The sequence below is a fragment of the Balaenoptera acutorostrata genome, chromosome 11, assembly GCF_949987535.1.
Source record: "Balaenoptera acutorostrata chromosome 11, mBalAcu1.1, whole genome shotgun sequence".
NCBI lineage: Eukaryota > Metazoa > Chordata > Mammalia > Artiodactyla > Balaenopteridae > Balaenoptera > Balaenoptera acutorostrata.
This window is the reverse complement of record NC_080074.1, coordinates 103,186,213-103,203,129: the sequence shown is the minus strand read 5'-3', so window position 1 is coordinate 103,203,129 and position 16,917 is coordinate 103,186,213. Positions and strand designations below refer to the sequence as shown.

Here is a 16,917-nt window from a genome sequence, read left to right as displayed (position 1 = left end):
AATAACTTTCACAAATGACTCAGACCAAGGCATTTAGGTGAAGGGGGTGGGAGACTCATGTGGGAGGGGGGGTGGGTAGCAGCAGAGAGGATAAAGAGGAAATAGCCCCCTGGCCTTGGCCTTCCCAGCTCCAGCAACCTCAAGGTCATCCCAGGGGCATGTCCAGGGCCACAGACGGACGAGTCTCCCATTACTCATTAGCCAGCCTGGGCACTGGTCCCCTTGTCCCTGTCCTTGGCCACAAACAGAGATGAAAGCCGAGCCGCCAGCTCGGGGAGCGGGGGCTTGACAGCTCAGGGGCTGTCTCGGCCACCGGCATTATCAGAGCCTGGGACAGCCAAGAGAAAGGGGGACGCTGGGCTTCCACACACTCTGCGCCCTTCACATCTCCGCCTCACCCAAACAAACGTGGGCAAAAAAGCCATCATTAGTGGAGAGCGGATTTTAACAGACAGCTCCCAGGGCAGACTGCTTGAGCCAGCTTTGCAAGGACACGCCAGGATGTGCTGATGAGAGGGAAAGAATCCTTCCCAAAACCCTTTCACCAGACCCACGGGACGGATGTCTCTACTCTCACCTCGAGGCTGAGAAAAAAGCACCTTGGATTCAGGTGCAGCCACTGTCCCGGCCTTGGTCCTGCCCAGACTCTGCTCCCCACCACTCCCCTCACTAAGGGGCTGTGGGTAGGTGCCCATGGGCCCATGCCTACCCTTGCTTTTCCAAGCTTCTCCCACCCATCCCTCACCAACTGAGATCACGGAAGTCTAGAAAGCAGCAGGTCCCTCCCACGACCTTGTCTGAGTGATGCAGCTGGCCTCGTAAGTCCCCGATACCCCACTCGGAACCAGGCTTGGCACCAACCACGTCTCAGGGCTGCTGTCTTGGCCCCGGGTCTCTGCCCACGGCCCTATCAATGGAAACTTGAGGTTGATATTCTAGGCAGAGAAAACGAAGCAGAGAGCAGGAAGGGGCTGGCGTTCAGAGCCTCCAGAGGGCCTGGTTCTTGACTCTCAAGCTCTTTCTTGACTAACAGCCAACAAGGGCTAAATGATCAGGGTGGCAACAGGAAATCCTCATCCATCCCATTTTCTCAGCGTTCGAGAGACATCTGAAGAGTGACTATAATGTGCCCGGTGTCGACTGGGGTACATACAAAGATCTGGTCCCTGATCTCGAGGAGGTCCTGAACTTGGAAAAGAATAGGGTAAACAGACACCACTTATACCCATGAGCGCTGCCACCGACTGAGCCCCTAGGAAGTGCTCTGTTTCTCCAGCCATCATGTAAGATGCCACACTCACGCCCTGTTTCCTTGTACAAAATAGGACACAGACGCTCGGAGTGCAGGCCAGGGGGAAGGGTTGCCAGTCACGCCGCAATCTGGTGTGTGAGTCACAAGCAGGGACAGGACAGAGTTGACTGAGGCAGCCACCTGGGAATTTACTTTCTCCCCTCCCACTGCTTCTTTTCCATCTCCTTTGCGTCTCACCTTTGCCCTCTGACCTTTGAGTCTAGATCTGATCCCCGCCTCTCTTGTCTCCTGTTACCCCTGTTGCTTAAATCCATTCCTAGGGTTTCAGGCATCACCTTTTTTTTTTTTTCTAATTTTATTTTATTTTATTTTTATTTTTTGGCTGCATCGGCTTTCTGTTGCTGCGCACGGGCTTTCTCTAGTTGCGGCGAGCGGGGGCCACTCTTTGTTGCGGTGTGCGGGCTTCTCATTGCGGTGGCTTCTCTTGTTGCGGAGCACGGGCTCTAGGCCCACGGGCTCTGTAGTTGTGGTTTGCGTGCTCTAGAGCGCAGGCTCAGTAATTGTGGCGCATGGGCTTAGCTGCTCCACAGCATGTGGGATCTTCCCGGGCCAGGGCTCGAACCCGTGTCCCCTGCACTGGCAGGTGGATTCTTAACCACTGCGCCACCAGGGAGGCCCAAGCATCACCTTTTTAGTTGCAATCTCCAAACCTGAAGCTCCAGCTCACACCTCACCTCATGCTCCAGACCCCCATTCCATCCCCAAATCATTTCAGATACTTAACACCATTTTGCCATTCGCAGGCTACTTTTTTCCAGATCTCTTTGCCCATTGCTGGGATTTCAATAACCTGAATCTCCTGTGTCATTTTATTCTCTCCCCATCCCAAGACTCCTTACCTATGTCTTCTTGAGTTCTCACATCACTAGCTTACTCAAATTTTTTCCATGTTCCCCTAACATCTATAGAACATGGCCAGATGCCTACAGACGCCTGTGTTCTGGTGCCAACCTACTCTCTACTCTCTTCTCCTCAGATCCTAGACTCCAGGATTGTAACCTATGGGGGCTTCCCGGGGCAGACCTCTCCCCCATACCCTCTGCTTTAGCTCCGCTCTGAAGGACTTAGATAATATTGGGTTGGCCAAAAAGTTTGTTCGGGTTTTTCTGCAAGATGTTACGAAAAGCCCAAAGGAACTTTTTGGCCAACCCAACAGTATCTGATGCAAATGTCCCAAGTTGATTTACAGATGTAAAACCACCCCCGCCCCCCATCAAATGGGAGAAGCTAACTACTTGATGATCATGAGCACACAGACCCCAGGCCTCCTGGAGCCTAAGGATTGATGTGAACCCCTGTGACACCGCCCTGTTACCTCACCATCAGCCAATCAGAGGATCGTGCATGAGCTGATCACATACCCCGGGACAACCCTCCCTTACTTGGCCTTTAAAAATGCTTTGCTGAAACCCTTTGGGGAGTTCGGGCGTTTGGAGCCCTAGCTGTCCCAGACTCCTTGCCTGGCACCTGCAGTAAATGCTGCCCTTTCCTTCCCTACAACCTGGGGTCAGGATATCGGCTTTACTGTGCGCAGGCGAGCACAGCCACGTTTGGTTCGGTAGCAGGATGACTCACTACTGCTCTGGGGCATCTCAGTGCTTCTGTTCGCTGCGTCCTCCTGGGCGCCTCTCTCCAGAGATGCCCACCCCCCTTGGGTGCCCCTGCTGTTCCCAGAGCGAGATGGGGGCGCTTCCCCCCTGGAGTCCCCTGCACACGGCTATTTTACACCCTCTGGTACTTGGGCTGAGCCTCCTCTTGCACTTTGGTGCTGGGGAAGGAGCGTGGGCCATGAACTTCGAACGGGTGTAAATTCTGGCTCAGCAACTTCCTAGCCGTGTGACCTTGGAGCCTTTAATAGGAGCCTTTCTTCCCCCATCTGTAAGACTGGCACCAGAATATAACCTTGCTGTGAACGTTACAAATAATGCGTGTAAAAACACCCCACACGAGCAAGTGATCGATGGGCAGTCATTATTAATATTATGATGCGTTTATGTATTTCCCACTAGAACATAAATACTTGGAGTTTTAGGCTGACCAACTTCTTTGTTTTGTTTTGTTTTGTTTTGTTTTTTGCATAAACCTTAGTCACCAGCACAGAGCCAGGAATACAGAACTCTTCCCAGCAATGCTAGCTGAGTCCTGACAGAACTGGAGGAATCAAGATTTCCTCTTGTCTCCTTTGCTGCTGCCCTGGATGGGCCCGCTGGCGCCCTGGAGTCAGAAGTCTCCAGGATCACGCCCCGCCCCTCTCCCCTCGCCTCCGCCTCCGGAAGGGCCTCTGGTTCCCCAGCCCAAGTGCCTCAATATCCACCCCAGCACCATACATATAAGATGTTCTGTAGGGTCGCTGCATGGAAGGACTCAGCTGTAGGTGGAAACGAAGGTCGAGAGCTTCTCAAAGGAACAGGAGTCATAAATCACTCTTAAGTTGGGATGCAACCCCAGGAAGCCCTGCCATGCAAACCACAATTCCCTAAATCTCTGTAAGAAGTGGCCTCGAACCCCCTGGAGACCTGGCAGGAGATTCCTTTCTCTCAGTTGTTTGGCACTTGGCCGTTCTAATTCTGGCTGAACCCCAGAAGCCCAGAGGCAGAGAAAAACTAAAAGCCGGAACACCCCTGCCCTGGGAAATACTGGCTGACTAGGCTTCTTTATCCCATCCTCGTGGCTTTTCCTAGAGCCGAGGCCGGAGATGGTTCATATCGCACGTGGGTGTCCCGGCTAGGGGTGACACCGCGAACCCCAGTCCCCGGCCTCCGCCTTGTGCTGCGGAGTGCTGGAGGCCAGGTCTTGGAGCCTGGGAGGAGAGAACACTGGTTGCAGATGCGAGCTTGCAAGGAGCTTTCATGTTCCGAGCAGGGCTGGGAGGCGGGGGAAGTGAGACTCCTGTTCCCCGGAGCTCCTACAGGCAAAGCCGCCCGTGAGCCTATAAGCCCCAGCATAGCCTAAAGGTGCTGGCTTCAGTCTGTCTTGGCCCAGAGTAAATCAGGGCCAGAACCAGAGAATGCACTGGAGTCAAAGTGGAAAATGAGACTGTGCAGGAGAAAGCTCTCCTCTCCAAAATATATAGGCATCAAAGTGTACCCCTGTCTAGCTGGGACAGGAGCCATCAAAATGCAAATGTGGGTTTTGAGAATGCTAATGTTGGAATTGGAGAACAATACCGAGACAGACTTCTTGGGGCCGGGGAGAGGGCCCCAGGGCAGGATGTGGGAGCCGAGTAGGGGGCAGGGATGAAAGGGGCAAAGGAAGTGAGAGAGCCCGAGAGGAGAAAACAGCAGGAGTCAATTGAGGTTGAAAGACTGCTGGGCCGGCTGGGAAAAGGGGAGTGCTGGAGGGGACGGGTCAGAGAACCTGACCGCTGACCGCTGACCTGAGGCTGTGCGCCCAGGAAAGGGGAGGGGGGAGTTCAGCCCAGGGGGTGGGGCGGCAGGACGCGCCTGGAGTCTGGGCTTGGACTTGAGGTCAAGGCCTGCGGAAAGAGACAGAGGGACCCGTGTTTCTGAAAGGCCGGTGATGCCAGGAGACGTGCTCTGCTTGGGTGCAGCTGGCCTGAGAGGCTGAGAGCAAGGGGGCCTGGGAAGGGGGCCTGAGAGCCGGCACGGGCCAAAGTCAGGCTTGGGTTGGGAGCTGCTTCCCAGGGTTTCAACTCGGCTCTTGCCCCTGTGGACGGGTTGCTCCCTCCCTGGGCCTCACTTTCTTATCTGTAAAACCAAGACCATTGGTGCTGGGAGGACCAAATAAGTCAAAACCAAGCCTGGCACAGGGAAACGGCTTGTGATGTTGGCTGTCATTTTCGTAGATTAAGAAACTGAGGCTCAGGAAGGCTTGAGAACACGTGCAAGTCAGACAGCAGGGGACTGATGGAAACGGGATCCCAACTCCACTGTCAGATCTGTGCCTGTCCCCCTGCGGAAAGCAGACCCCTGACGTGGGCCGTGGGACCCCAGGAGGCCGTGGAAGACATGAAGCCTGGAGCAGGTAGAGAGGCAGCAGGAGGGGAATCAGTGCCAGGAGAGGGGCTCGTCCTGAGGGTGGAGTTCTCATCTGCAGCAGGGTCACCCCCAGCCCTGGCCTACCGTTACAGCTTGGGCAATCACTCTGCCACAGCTGACTCTCCACCCAGACTGGGAGTTCCAGAAGGCAAGGACCGTGGCCCGTACCTGTCTTGGGTCCTCCAGGGCCGTGCACGGCACGGGGTGAATGGTCGCCAAATGGGTTCATTCACTGAACACGCTCTGTGCTCAGAGGCGGGAATATACAGATGCATACGATACGACCCTGCCTTTGGGTAACTCCTCTTAGCCTGGTGAGTGGATGAAGGAAAGAATGAATGGAACCTGGGAAGGGCCAGTCAGTAGAAAGTGTAATACTATATAACAATCTAAAATGATTTTTAAAAACCCCATTGTGTGGTGATGGAAATGTTTTGTATCTTAATTGTAGTGGTGGTATCATGGGTATATACAACCGTTAAAACTCATGGGGGCCTCCCTGGTGGCGCAGTGGTTGAGAATCCGCCTGCCAATGCAGGGGACGCGGGTTCGAGCCCTGGTCTGGGAAGATCCCACATGCCGTGGAGCAACTGGGCCCATGAGCCACAATTACTGAGCCTGCGCGTCTGGAGCCTGTGCTCCGCAACAAGAGAGGCCGCGATAGTGAAAGGCCCGCGCACCGCGATGAAGAGTGGCCCCCGCTTGCCACAACTAGGGAAAGCCCTCGCACAGAAACGAAGACCCAACACAGCCATAAATAAATAAATTAATTAATTAATTTAAAAAAATTTTCAATGTAAGCAGTTCTTTAAAAAAAAAAAAACAAAACTCATGGAATTGTACTTTGAATGTAGTTCATTTTACATAAGTCGTTTCTCAATAAAGTTCAAAAATTCCACACCTACCAAAAAAAAAAAAAAAAGCACACTGCTCACTGCTTTCTGACCAGAGTCAGACCCATCAGGCACCCCGCTTTCTCTCCAGCACAGACCCGAGCCAGACCCACACGCTGGCCGTTGCTAAGTGGGTGCTGTCAGAGTCTCAGGACTCCGAACAAGTGCTGCCCTTACAGAAAAGGGGGTGCTCACCCTCCTACGCACACCGCAGCCGAGAGGGTCCAGAGCTGTTCACAGCCCTCACCTAGACTCTCCTGGGACAGGGACCGCCGGGGGCCCCGGGGGGCAGGAGGCCAGGGGAGCTGGGACGATGCTCTCTGGTGTGGAGCTCCCGGTCCCCGAGGCGGTGCACTGGGTCCTCACGGGGCATCCCCACCCCAGGGAGCCCGCCAGTGGAGCTCAGCGCTTGGCTACCCAAAGATCTACCTTTTCAGGTGGAGTCAGCAGAAGGATTCCGTGAAAATGGTGGTTAAAGAGGGCAGCTTTGTGAAATAGTCAAGAACGCACATACGCACACATTTTCTCATTTAGACAAGACTCATTTCCTATGGGGTGAACCACAGGGAGCCGGTGATGTGTTCCCTCTTCGGTGGAAACATCACAGCCTGAGGCTGTGTGTATGTGAGAGAGAGAGAGAGAGAGAGAGAGAGAGAGAGAGAGGCTGGGAAACTGAAAGTGAATCAGGCAAGGGGCCTTTCTGGGGCTCACAGGAAGGATGAACAGAGGGCCAAGATGGGCCCAAGCAGGGAATGGCTGACTCCAGTGAATCAGGTCTATACAAGGGCCCTAGTGTGAACGCGGAAAATGGCCTGCTCGCCACACCCTTCCCCATCAGCTCTGCCCACAAGGAGTCCGCACTGCAGGCTCTGAACCTCCCGCGCGTTGCCCACAAGAGGAGTCAAAGGATCAGGAGCAGTACTCGTGCCAGAAGCCAGTTCAAGGGAAAGGCAGAGACCCCCGCCCAAAGGGCCCACAGAGGCAAGGATGTGTGGTGACTTGTCCACAGCCAGGGGTACAGTCAGAGAAGATACAGACACATTTTTGTAGACTCTCAGCTCTGGGATCCACGTTGGGTGTCCGGATTCCACAGTGAATGGGAACCAGTACAAGCACATAGAGACCAAGTCTGGTGCAGTGTCAGGTATGGAAAGGGCTGAGTTTTACAGTCTCGCATGCACTTTTTACCGGGAGAAAATGGAAAAAAAATGAGAAACTGGGCTTTGAAGATAGACCAGTGTTGATGTACTCTCTCCAGTTTGACAGCTTCTTGCTCTTCCCCTCCAGCATCACCTCTTCCCCACCATCATCACCTCTTCCCCTCCATCATCACCTCTTCCCCACCATCATCACCTCTTCCCCACCATCATCACCTCTTCCCCTCCAGCATCACCTCTTCCCCACCATCATCACCTCTTCCCATCATCATCTCTTCTCCTTCATCATCACCTCTTCCCCACCATCATCACCTCTTCCCATCATCATCTCTTCTCCTTCATCATCACCTCTTCCCCACCATCATCACCTCTTTCCATCATCACCTCTTCCCCATCATCATCACCTCTTCGCCACCATCATCACCTCTTCCCCTCCATCATCACCTCTTCCCCACCATCATCACTTCTTCCCCATCACTATCATATCCTCCCCACCATCATCATCCTAATTCAAGCTCCCAACATCTCTCACCTCCCAGCCTGTCTTCTCACTTCCACTCTGTTAACTCACGCCCCGCACCTCAGCTGGAAATATTTCTAAAATAAAAACTGGAACATCGAATCCTCCTCTTAAAACCCTCCCGTGGTTCCCCATCGCCCTCAGGATCAAGACTGAAGTCCCCAACATGTCCTTCAAGGCCCTGCAGCAACCGGGCCCTCCTCTCCTCCCAGCTCTCTTCCAGCCATGCTGGGTTCCTCTGGTTCCTTCAGTGTGCAGGAGGCTTCCTGCCACAGGGTTGGTGCACACGCCAGTGTGATCACCCGGCGGCACTCAGTTCAACTTGTAATTCTATGTGTATGGTGATTGTTTGATCAGTGACTGTTTAACTGATGGTTGTATCTGCCACTGGAGCGTAAGCTCTCTGAGGACAGAGACCACAGTTAGTTTTACTCTCAGTTGCAGTGCCAGTGCTGGACAGAGTGCCTGGCCTACAGGAGATGATTAATAAATGTTTGCTGAATAAGCAAAGGAATAAAGTAATGGAGCCAGTTTATTTCACAGATGCTTCATAGCTGGAAAGCACGGGGGCCAGATTAGGAGCCTGGGGCTTGGAAGGGCGGAGACTTGCCAGAGATCACATGGCTTGGCTATGTGGGGGAGCTGAGACTCGGTCTGAGTATCATCTCCCTTCCCTTTTATGTCATTTTGACTCAGCTATTTGGTGGTGGCAGTGGCAGTGGCTGTGGCAGGGGTGCTGGTGGTGTGTGTGTGTCTTTGGTGGAGCTGACAGCAGAGCCAGCTTCTAGATCACAGCTAAGGGAATGGTGCCCAGAAAAGTCTTTTGCCATGTGTACATTTCCCCACTGTAGCATCTTTTCTTTCTCCTTTAGAAATAACCATGATTGGTTCCCAGACAACACTGCTAATCTAAAGAAACAGTAGGTTCAACTTTAAAAAATATATTCCAGCTTTGGGAATGCATTTTTTTAGTCCAGTTTAAAATACAGGTTAAGCCTACTACATACCAGAACAGACACTGAAATCAACAAAACATCAGAATAGATGACCAAATTTTTTTACTAAATGGACACAGTAGATTCTGCTCTTTGGTAGACAAGGCTATAGCTTGTGGTCTCGAAGTTCACACTTACCAGTAAGTTCTGGAGGGGAACTCTCCTGTTTACCCTTGGGCTGCTGGGCTCATCATAATCGATGCTCCATAAATATCTGTAGAATGAATAAGTGAATGGAACTTTCAATGGGCTGGAAAGAGTCCTGGATAGCAGAAGGAAAACCACAGCACCCAAAATGCTATAACCATCTGTTCTAGCATTTATTTGCTACCTCTTGGAAGGCCTATGAGCTCCTAATACAATTGCCTAACAGAAACTGAAGACCAGAGATAAAGTTTGGTCACCTTTTCACCATTTGAATGTAGGTAAGTTACCTAACCTGTCTGAGCTTCCACAGCCTCATCTGTTAAATGGGTACAATGATTCTTTACTCTCCTGAAGATAATTTTTTAATGAATTCAACCTAATATTTACCGAGTGGCAGGCACTGTGGTAGACACTGGGGATGTGGTACCAAAAAAAAAAAAAAAAAAAACAGAACTGGTCTCTGTCCTTTCTAGTGGAGGAGACATTAAGCAAATAAGTACAAATAAACTTGTAAAAGTACAGTTTAGGGTGTGTGCTGTGATGGAAAACCACAGGGTGCTATAAGAGAGAATGGCAGTGGGGCCAATTCAGATCAGGGTGACATTTATGCTGAGACCTCAAGGAGTCAGGAGTTGGCCAAGGGAGAGGCTGGGGTGGGGGATGAAGGGAACAGCATGTGCAAAGGCCCTCCAGGGAGGAAAGAGGTGGGGGCGGGGGAAGGGGACAAGGCTGGGTGTGGAGGGAGTAATGCTGATGCTCCAAAGGTTTTAAGTGTGTGTGTGTGTGGAGGGGTGGGGTGGGGGGGGGCGACTTGATTCCATTCATGTGTTAAGAAAAGCCCTTGGGCTGCCGGGTGGAAAGTGGTTTGGCCTGAGAACGAAAACCAGACCTCAATGTTCCTCTCGGTGTTGAGATAAGAACCAGAATCTTAGAGGTGACAGGGGCCCAAACCTCTCATTTTAAAGATGAGAAAAATCGAGAACCATAGTTGTGAAGAGACTCAGCCAGGCTCACATGTGTATTTAGCTGTGAACACGGAGAGAACTCGGACGTTTGATATCTCTTTCCAGCACCTTCTGCACTCTTGATGGGTCTGTGCCTCTGCTTGCCTTCCACAACTGGAGGAGAAAAGACTGACGGGTGCTGGAGCTCTGGGGCAGCCTGGAACTGGACTGTCAGCGGCTCCCAAGGATGGGTTCCCAGGGATGCGCCCCGCGCCGGCGCCGGAGTCCCTGGCAGTTCGCAGCAGCTCACGTGCCGCAGTGGGACCTTGCGGCTCAAGGCCCTGAGGCAGCCTCCCTCCCTCGTAGGCGGCTCAGCCCTCACTCTTCACTTCCCTCCGGGCCTCTACCTGCCTAAACACACAGCCGGAGCCTGCCACTCCACCCCCGCCCGCGGGCCAGAAAACAAGCAGGAACCGCCATCCGCCGCGCCTCCCTAGGACCCGGGACCCGGATAGCAACCGGCTAAGCGGCGCTGCGATTGGCTGGCCCGACTAAGCTGCGCTGCGGTTGGCTGCGCCGGGCTAAGCGGCGCCACGATTGGCTGGCCCATCTAAGCGGAGCCGCGATTGGCTGGCCCGGCTTAGCAGCGCGGCGCTCGCCCAATCGCGGGCCGGGCCGGGCCGGGCCGGGCCGGGCCGGGCAGCTGCGGGGCCTGGCGGCGGGGCCGTGGGGAGCGGGGTTTGACATGCCTGTGGTATTTGCTCAGAGGGGCATGACCACTTTGGGCAAGTCTTTAAATGTGAGTCAGCTTTCGGCCGATCCCTGGGAAAAATTCCTTCGGTGTTGTCAGGCAGGGTTCGCTCGCTGCAGCTTTTTTTTTTTTTAAAACAATTCAAAAGGGATAATCCCACTGAATGGGAAAAGGCCTTCGGACCCGGTCCCCAGCTTCCCGAACAGGGGCCGCGGGCGGTGCTGGGGGACCAGGCACCCCAACCCGGGCGGGCGCCCCCGACATGCCGGGCCCAGGGGATGATTGTCAGCAGGATCGGGGCACCTTCCTCCCCTCCCTGCGCCCCCAGCCCGGTCTCCAGCGGGGCACATACTGGGGGGGGCGGTACGAACAGCGCCCCCTGGAGTTGTGCAGGCGTCTCCCGCCGCGTGGGAAATGCCTGGCCCACCCCTTCCCGGTCCTCCCTTAGCTGCCGCTCGCCCATCGCACTGTGGGTCCAGTACTGAAGCCCGGACTTTGTAGCTCTGGGATCATGGCTGATCTCTTCACCTCTCTAAGCTTCAGTTTCCGCATCCGCAGAGTCAGAGGCAGCGGTCCAGAAAGTGAACTAGTCCGGGAGAGGGGCCACTTGGGGTGCTCTCCTAGCTTGGGTTCCCCAATTGCAAGGGCAAGTCGTTCTGCACTCCGGGCCTCATTTTCCACATCTGTAAGATGAGGGAGTTGTTCTAGAAGAGTCCTTACGGGGCGTTCCAGTTATATGAGGGTAGTTGCATCAGGCCATCCCTGTAACCCCCTCGGGGAGCCTGTGCGCTTCGGGCGGACGCGGCCCTGGGGCTCGCCCACCGGCTCCAGCGCGACTCCAGGATGCTCCCCTAGTCTGCCCAGCTTTCCCTGCCCGTGTGTCATCTCAGAGACTCGCAGCAGACAAGGTTGGGAGCAGAGAGGGGAAAAAAGACCAAAAAAGGCCAAGGGCTGAGGGAAATGAGCAGAAACTGGAGGGATTTATGTGCAATTTGATTTTAAATGAACATCTTGTGCAAAAGAAGAGGCAGCTTGGCACGAGTTACTGGTGAGTTCATAGCTTAGGCACTCTTGGTCATAGGGATATGATACTGTGAAGATCAACTTAGCTCATGTGGCAGCAGATTTTAAGAAGGTTGACCAGAGGGAGGCTGTAGAGTCTCTGCCTGGGAATCTTTCAAAGATCTGGTAGGCACCACACTGCTTCCTTGAGGGGCTTTGAAATGCAGGCTGTGTAAAACTGTGAGAGCCCTCTGAATCCACGGGAACAGGGGAGCTCTGGGCACCCATGTGTGTGAAGCAGGTTTGATAAAAGAGCATCCCATTCAGCTGCTAACTCAGGGATGTGACCTCGGGCAAGTCTCTTGCCTGCCTTTTGACTTGCTGTGGGAAGAGGGATAAGGCTAATTGACCTCTGAAAGTTCCCTCCAGCTCTGACACCCCATAATGAAATGGAATAATGTGTGGATAATTGCTCTGAAAACAACAGAGCACTGGGGGGTCTTTAATTGCTCTGAAAACAACAGAGCACTGGGGGGTCTTTCGGTTAAACTCTGCAACTAGTTGTAAATCAGGGCCTCTACTGCCTACCATCTGAGGCGGCCACAGGGCCTTTGTTTGACATCAGGGTTTGCTGCAGCCCGTGAATCAGTATTTAGTCCGTTCCTCACGTCAGCGCCTTCGCCAGTGTTCTCACTCTGCCTTGGTTTCTCCACCTCCCCTTGCCTTTTCCAACCTCCTGTGACTCCGATGGATTGTGTTGTGCCTTTACCAAGCTTGGGTTCCCTGTCAGTCTGGAGGAAGAGAAACTAGAACCAGATTGGTTTGTCACCACTAATTTTGACCATGCCTCTTCCTCCTAATCTGACCTTCCCATTCTCCTGGTGGTTCTGAGCATCGTGGAGATGGTGGTGGGGCAAGAGGTAGGTTGAAGATAAAGAAGGAAGAAGGCAAGGGCCAATCATAAAGGAAAGAAAAGACCAAAAGTGGTATTTTTTTCTTTTAAAATTATTTCTACCAATTCAAAAATAGAAAAGGCCAGCTCAGCTATGATAAGGAGGGTCAGATGATCACTAAATACTAAGCAAAAAGGGAATTCCTCAAGACCGTGGGAACCTAGTGGAGAGTTTGGCTCTGCTTGGGCAGGTCAAGGTAGTCTTCAGAGAAGGTGACATCTGGGATAGTTCTTAAGGATGGAGAGGAATTTTCCCTGCAGCGAGAAGCACATCTATGCTGAGGGTAGGGCACGAGCAAGGCAGAGAGATGGGAGAGTGCACATCTCCCCTCTCTCTAGGTGGGCTTGAGTCACCTAGGAGAGGCAGGTGCCAGGTGTGTTGGGAGCATAGGGTGCTTGGGTGAAGATGGCAGAACTGAAATGGAAGACAGAGACCGTTTAAATGGTCTTACCTGTTGTGTTAAAGAATTTGGGCTTTATTTGGGAGGAAATGGAGAGGAATTGCAGGCTTTTGAATCTGTAGGCAAGATCAATGGTGAAGAACATAGTTCAAAGGTCAGGTTATACAGTGAAATTCAGGTCATGAACAACTTAAAAATGGAATGGATAAGTATAGAATGAAATAGAAAATATCAAAGAGCATGCACGTAGTAAGTACTGGTTCGCGAAGTATATGTCTTTGTGTGTATGATTGTGTGTGTGTCCTGGGTCACGATATAAAAGGTACTTATTACTGTCAGTCATGATCTTAAAAGTCTGAACTCCATTGGATTTGCAGCCCCTCCAGGGGGGTGGGCTGGAGGGCGGAGACACAGGAAGTTCTTGCAAACAACAGGCGACCTGCATTCTCTCCCACTTCAAGTTCGTGAGAAGGAAGTTGCTTAACTTTTGAAGACAGTTAGCTGATCTCTTCCAAGGCCTCCTCTGCAGAGGAAAGGTGATTACATTTGCCCTGCATGACGGAGGGGGCTATTGAAGTATTTGGTAGCCTGCTGCATTGGCAGGACACCTGCCTGACAGAGCACGTAACACGGCCAGGAGTTGGAATTCGGTTCCTTCCAATCTCTGCCCCAGACCCTCATGATCCTGGTACAAATCATGATGCTGTGACTAAAACCATGGTGTTCTTCCATTCTTCCAATGAAACATGATGCACTTACTGCAGCCATCAGTGGGGGCCAGTAGATGTGTACGGTTCCCTGATAATGGTGTGATTGGTATCTGGGTACCAGTTCAGTGAAGATGGGAGACAGACGTCATCCCCCACTCGTGAGTAATGGCCTTATGTTTAAAGCACTGAAGAAGATGACTTCATAATGTCTGTGGTCAGTAATACCAGTGTCTTAACAGACCTGAGTGTAGGGAAGCCCTGCGGGGATAATGTATGTCAACTGAAAAAAATGCACAACCTAAAAGTTGAGAATTATGTTTTATTTGGCGGACAAATCTGAGGACTTAAGCCCGGGCCACAGCATCTCAGGTCACACCGAGGGACCGCTCTGAAGAGGTAAGGGAAGAACCAGGATCTATACGAGTTTTTGCAACAAAGACTGGGTAGCTGGAACATCAAAAGATTATTGTTAATTAAAGAAAAACCAGACATCTCAAGTTAAGGAATTTAGCGCTTTTCTATGCAAAACTCCGGGCTCATTGAAGTCATTCCTTTGGTATGAACTTCAGCTATCTGGGGCCAGTATCCTGTTCTTTCCCACCGTGAGTCCTCTCAGGGTGCACGGTCGGGGTGGCTGCAGTGGCTGAGGCTTGATGGTGGGCATCCTGTTTCCATCCTGAGTTCCGTCAGGGCTCACCGTCAGGGGCAGCTGTAACGTGTTGGCTTGGTGGCTGCAACATCCTTGGTTTACCGATACGACGGCACCGTTTTTCATTCACATGTAGTTTCCCATCTATGCAGTCATAGGACATCTCCCTTCTGCTGGACTCACAAAAACCAGAGCTGCTGCCACCATAGGCCCTAGGACATACTCATTGCTTTAAGACTGCTTCTCAGGGTCTACGTTTGTCCTAACTCGGGCAGCCTTACATGCAACAGGGTTTTGTTACTTTCCAGAGTTCAGCCACGTGGAGAATGTAGCTCCCTTGCTGAAATGCAACATGGTCCAGTCTGTTTCTTTATAAGGTGACTGACACTGCCTGTGACGACACGCAGTGCACACCCATGCCCTCCTCTCCCTACCCCAACCAAACCCTATGGTACAGATACCAGCCCATTTATGTAGCTCCAGACATACAGCTTCCTGGTGACAACTTCAGGGCAAACATACCCACGCCTCTCTTGGACTCCATAAATCTGCATATCTTTCCTATCCGAGCTGGGATTTTTCCAGTTCCTTTGTCCCTTGTTCCTGACTGGTACCAAATTTGCAATAGCAAGACCAACCATTCGTGGTCTGAACACCACTCTGTGCCACGCCCTATACTGGACACTTTATATATTCAGCAAAAATCCAGGAGATATTATTATCTCTCTTTTACAGATAGAGGCACCAAAACTTGGATATTGTTAAACGTTTTCACATCTAGCGAATGATCAAGCTGAGTCTCAAAACCAAGTTTCTCGAGATGGTAACCCGTGCTTTGACCCCTGAGATATACTGCGTCTCCTGATTACTTTCAAAACCATCCTTCCCCAAGAGCTGGGAATACCTTCTCTCTCTCGGCCCATTCTATCTTAGAAAAAGCAGGAAAACTCACTTACCTCCTTAAGATAGAAGGTCTAAGTGGAATTTAGTCTTGCCCTGGGACTCATACAGAGGAAGAATTTCCAAAAGTTGTATGTTCAGACTTCTGCCTTTTTATGGAGTTCCCTGGTTGTGAAAAAAAAGGATTGTTCTCAGCGTCAGATAGAAGAGAGGAAAGGAAAGTGCCACAAATTACACAGTTCCTGATCTAAATAAGCTTGAACTCTGAGCCAACCTAACCCCTTTTCTTCAGCACTTATTCATTCCATATTCACAGCTTTGCCCTCCATCCCTGCCTTCCTCTGGACATCACTGTTGTGTCAGAAACACCGATCAGTCATTCCAAAAATATTGGAGTGAGTCTATACTAACCATCTTTGGTGTGCATAACCCTACTCTTGGCATGGAAATAATTATCCAAGGCTTAAGCACCAGCTGCTCGACGCGCAGGAAAAAGATCAGAGGTGGCTAGATGCATAAAGAGCATATGATGTAGGAAAAGTGTCACAACTGCCAGGTTGGAAAACAGACCATCCTTTTCACCAGCCTGACATAACAATGCTTTCCCTTTTGTCCCTTTGCTTGGAACAGAGAATAATAGAATTTCCTGAGTTGGAAAGGTTCTTGTGGGTCACCAAATCCAGCCCTTCCCACCTGATGCAGGAATGTGCGCCGTCACTTCCCTTCTATCGCTCAGCCAACCTCTCCTGGAACACTAACTGCTAACTGCTGTTTTACATGGACTACTTACTCCGTCTGGGGGAAGCTTTCGTGTTTGGAAATGGCAGTCATTCTCTAGCAAGCTTGATCTGATTCCTCAATTCTGCCACTCATGAGTCCTCTTTCTACACCTTGGGGTGATAAAAGTCCTAATCATAATAATCCTTCAAATATTTGAAGGCAGGGATGATGGCATTCTTAGCCTTCTCTTCCTCATGCCCAGTCTGTGCCAGTTTTGCAATCGTGTTGCTACTCTCTGTAATGTCAATTTCACGTGTAGGGCAGATTCTAGTAAATGTGTGAATCTTGAGCTTTGACCATGTGCCAACTCCCTTCAAAGACATGATCTCATTCAATTCTGCATCCAGCCTCTGAGATAAGAACACTTTACCTTTTATAGAGGAGGGAATTGTAGCTCATGAGGTTAGGGGTTTAGGCCAAGGCCATATAGTTAGAAATTGACAGAAGTGGCCCATTCACCTGAGCCTTTTGCCAAACACATGTGCATTAATTTTTTTCCTTGATATACAAGTTTCACCAGGGCAAGGGTGGTACAAGACATCCAAGATACAGGCCTTCTTATCCTTAGCTGAATAGAAATACTGAGAAGAGGTGATGTCTTTCTGAAATCTCAAGTCTGACTCAGTAGAGCCCCTTTCTCCCTCTCCTTCTCTCCCACCTGATTCTGGCTGTGGATTGTAACAAGGCACGGGACCACCTCTCCATTTTGGCAGATAGAGGAACGGAGCAGAGAGGTTGATACTTTCTGTCCATATTGACTCAGGGACGCTGTCGAAATCAGAATTGAATCTCCAACTCTCAAAGAC

The 16,917-nt window shown here is 51.4% G+C and overlaps 2 long non-coding RNA genes across 3 annotated transcripts in view; both read right to left on the bottom strand.

Annotated features, from left to right (window-relative positions):
• LOC130709299 (uncharacterized) overlaps positions 1-11,572 on the bottom strand; it is a 121,612-nt gene extending 110,040 nt beyond the window's left edge. For both annotated transcript variants that reach the window (XR_009009808.1, XR_009009809.1), the window contains exons 1-2: positions 10,037-11,572; positions 9,014-9,089 (exon numbers count right to left, since the gene is read on the bottom strand). This is a non-coding gene — a long non-coding RNA (uncharacterized LOC130709299). The remainder of the gene's footprint in view (positions 1-9,013; positions 9,090-10,036) is intronic.
• Positions 11,573-14,087: 2,515 nt separating this feature from the next.
• On the bottom strand, positions 14,088-15,648 carry LOC130709296 (uncharacterized). The gene is made up of 2 exons (XR_009009805.1): positions 15,388-15,648; positions 14,088-14,604 (listed from the first exon to the last, which is right to left on the bottom strand). It is a non-coding gene; the product is annotated as an uncharacterized LOC130709296 (long non-coding RNA).
• Positions 15,649-16,917: the final 1,269 nt, after the last annotated feature.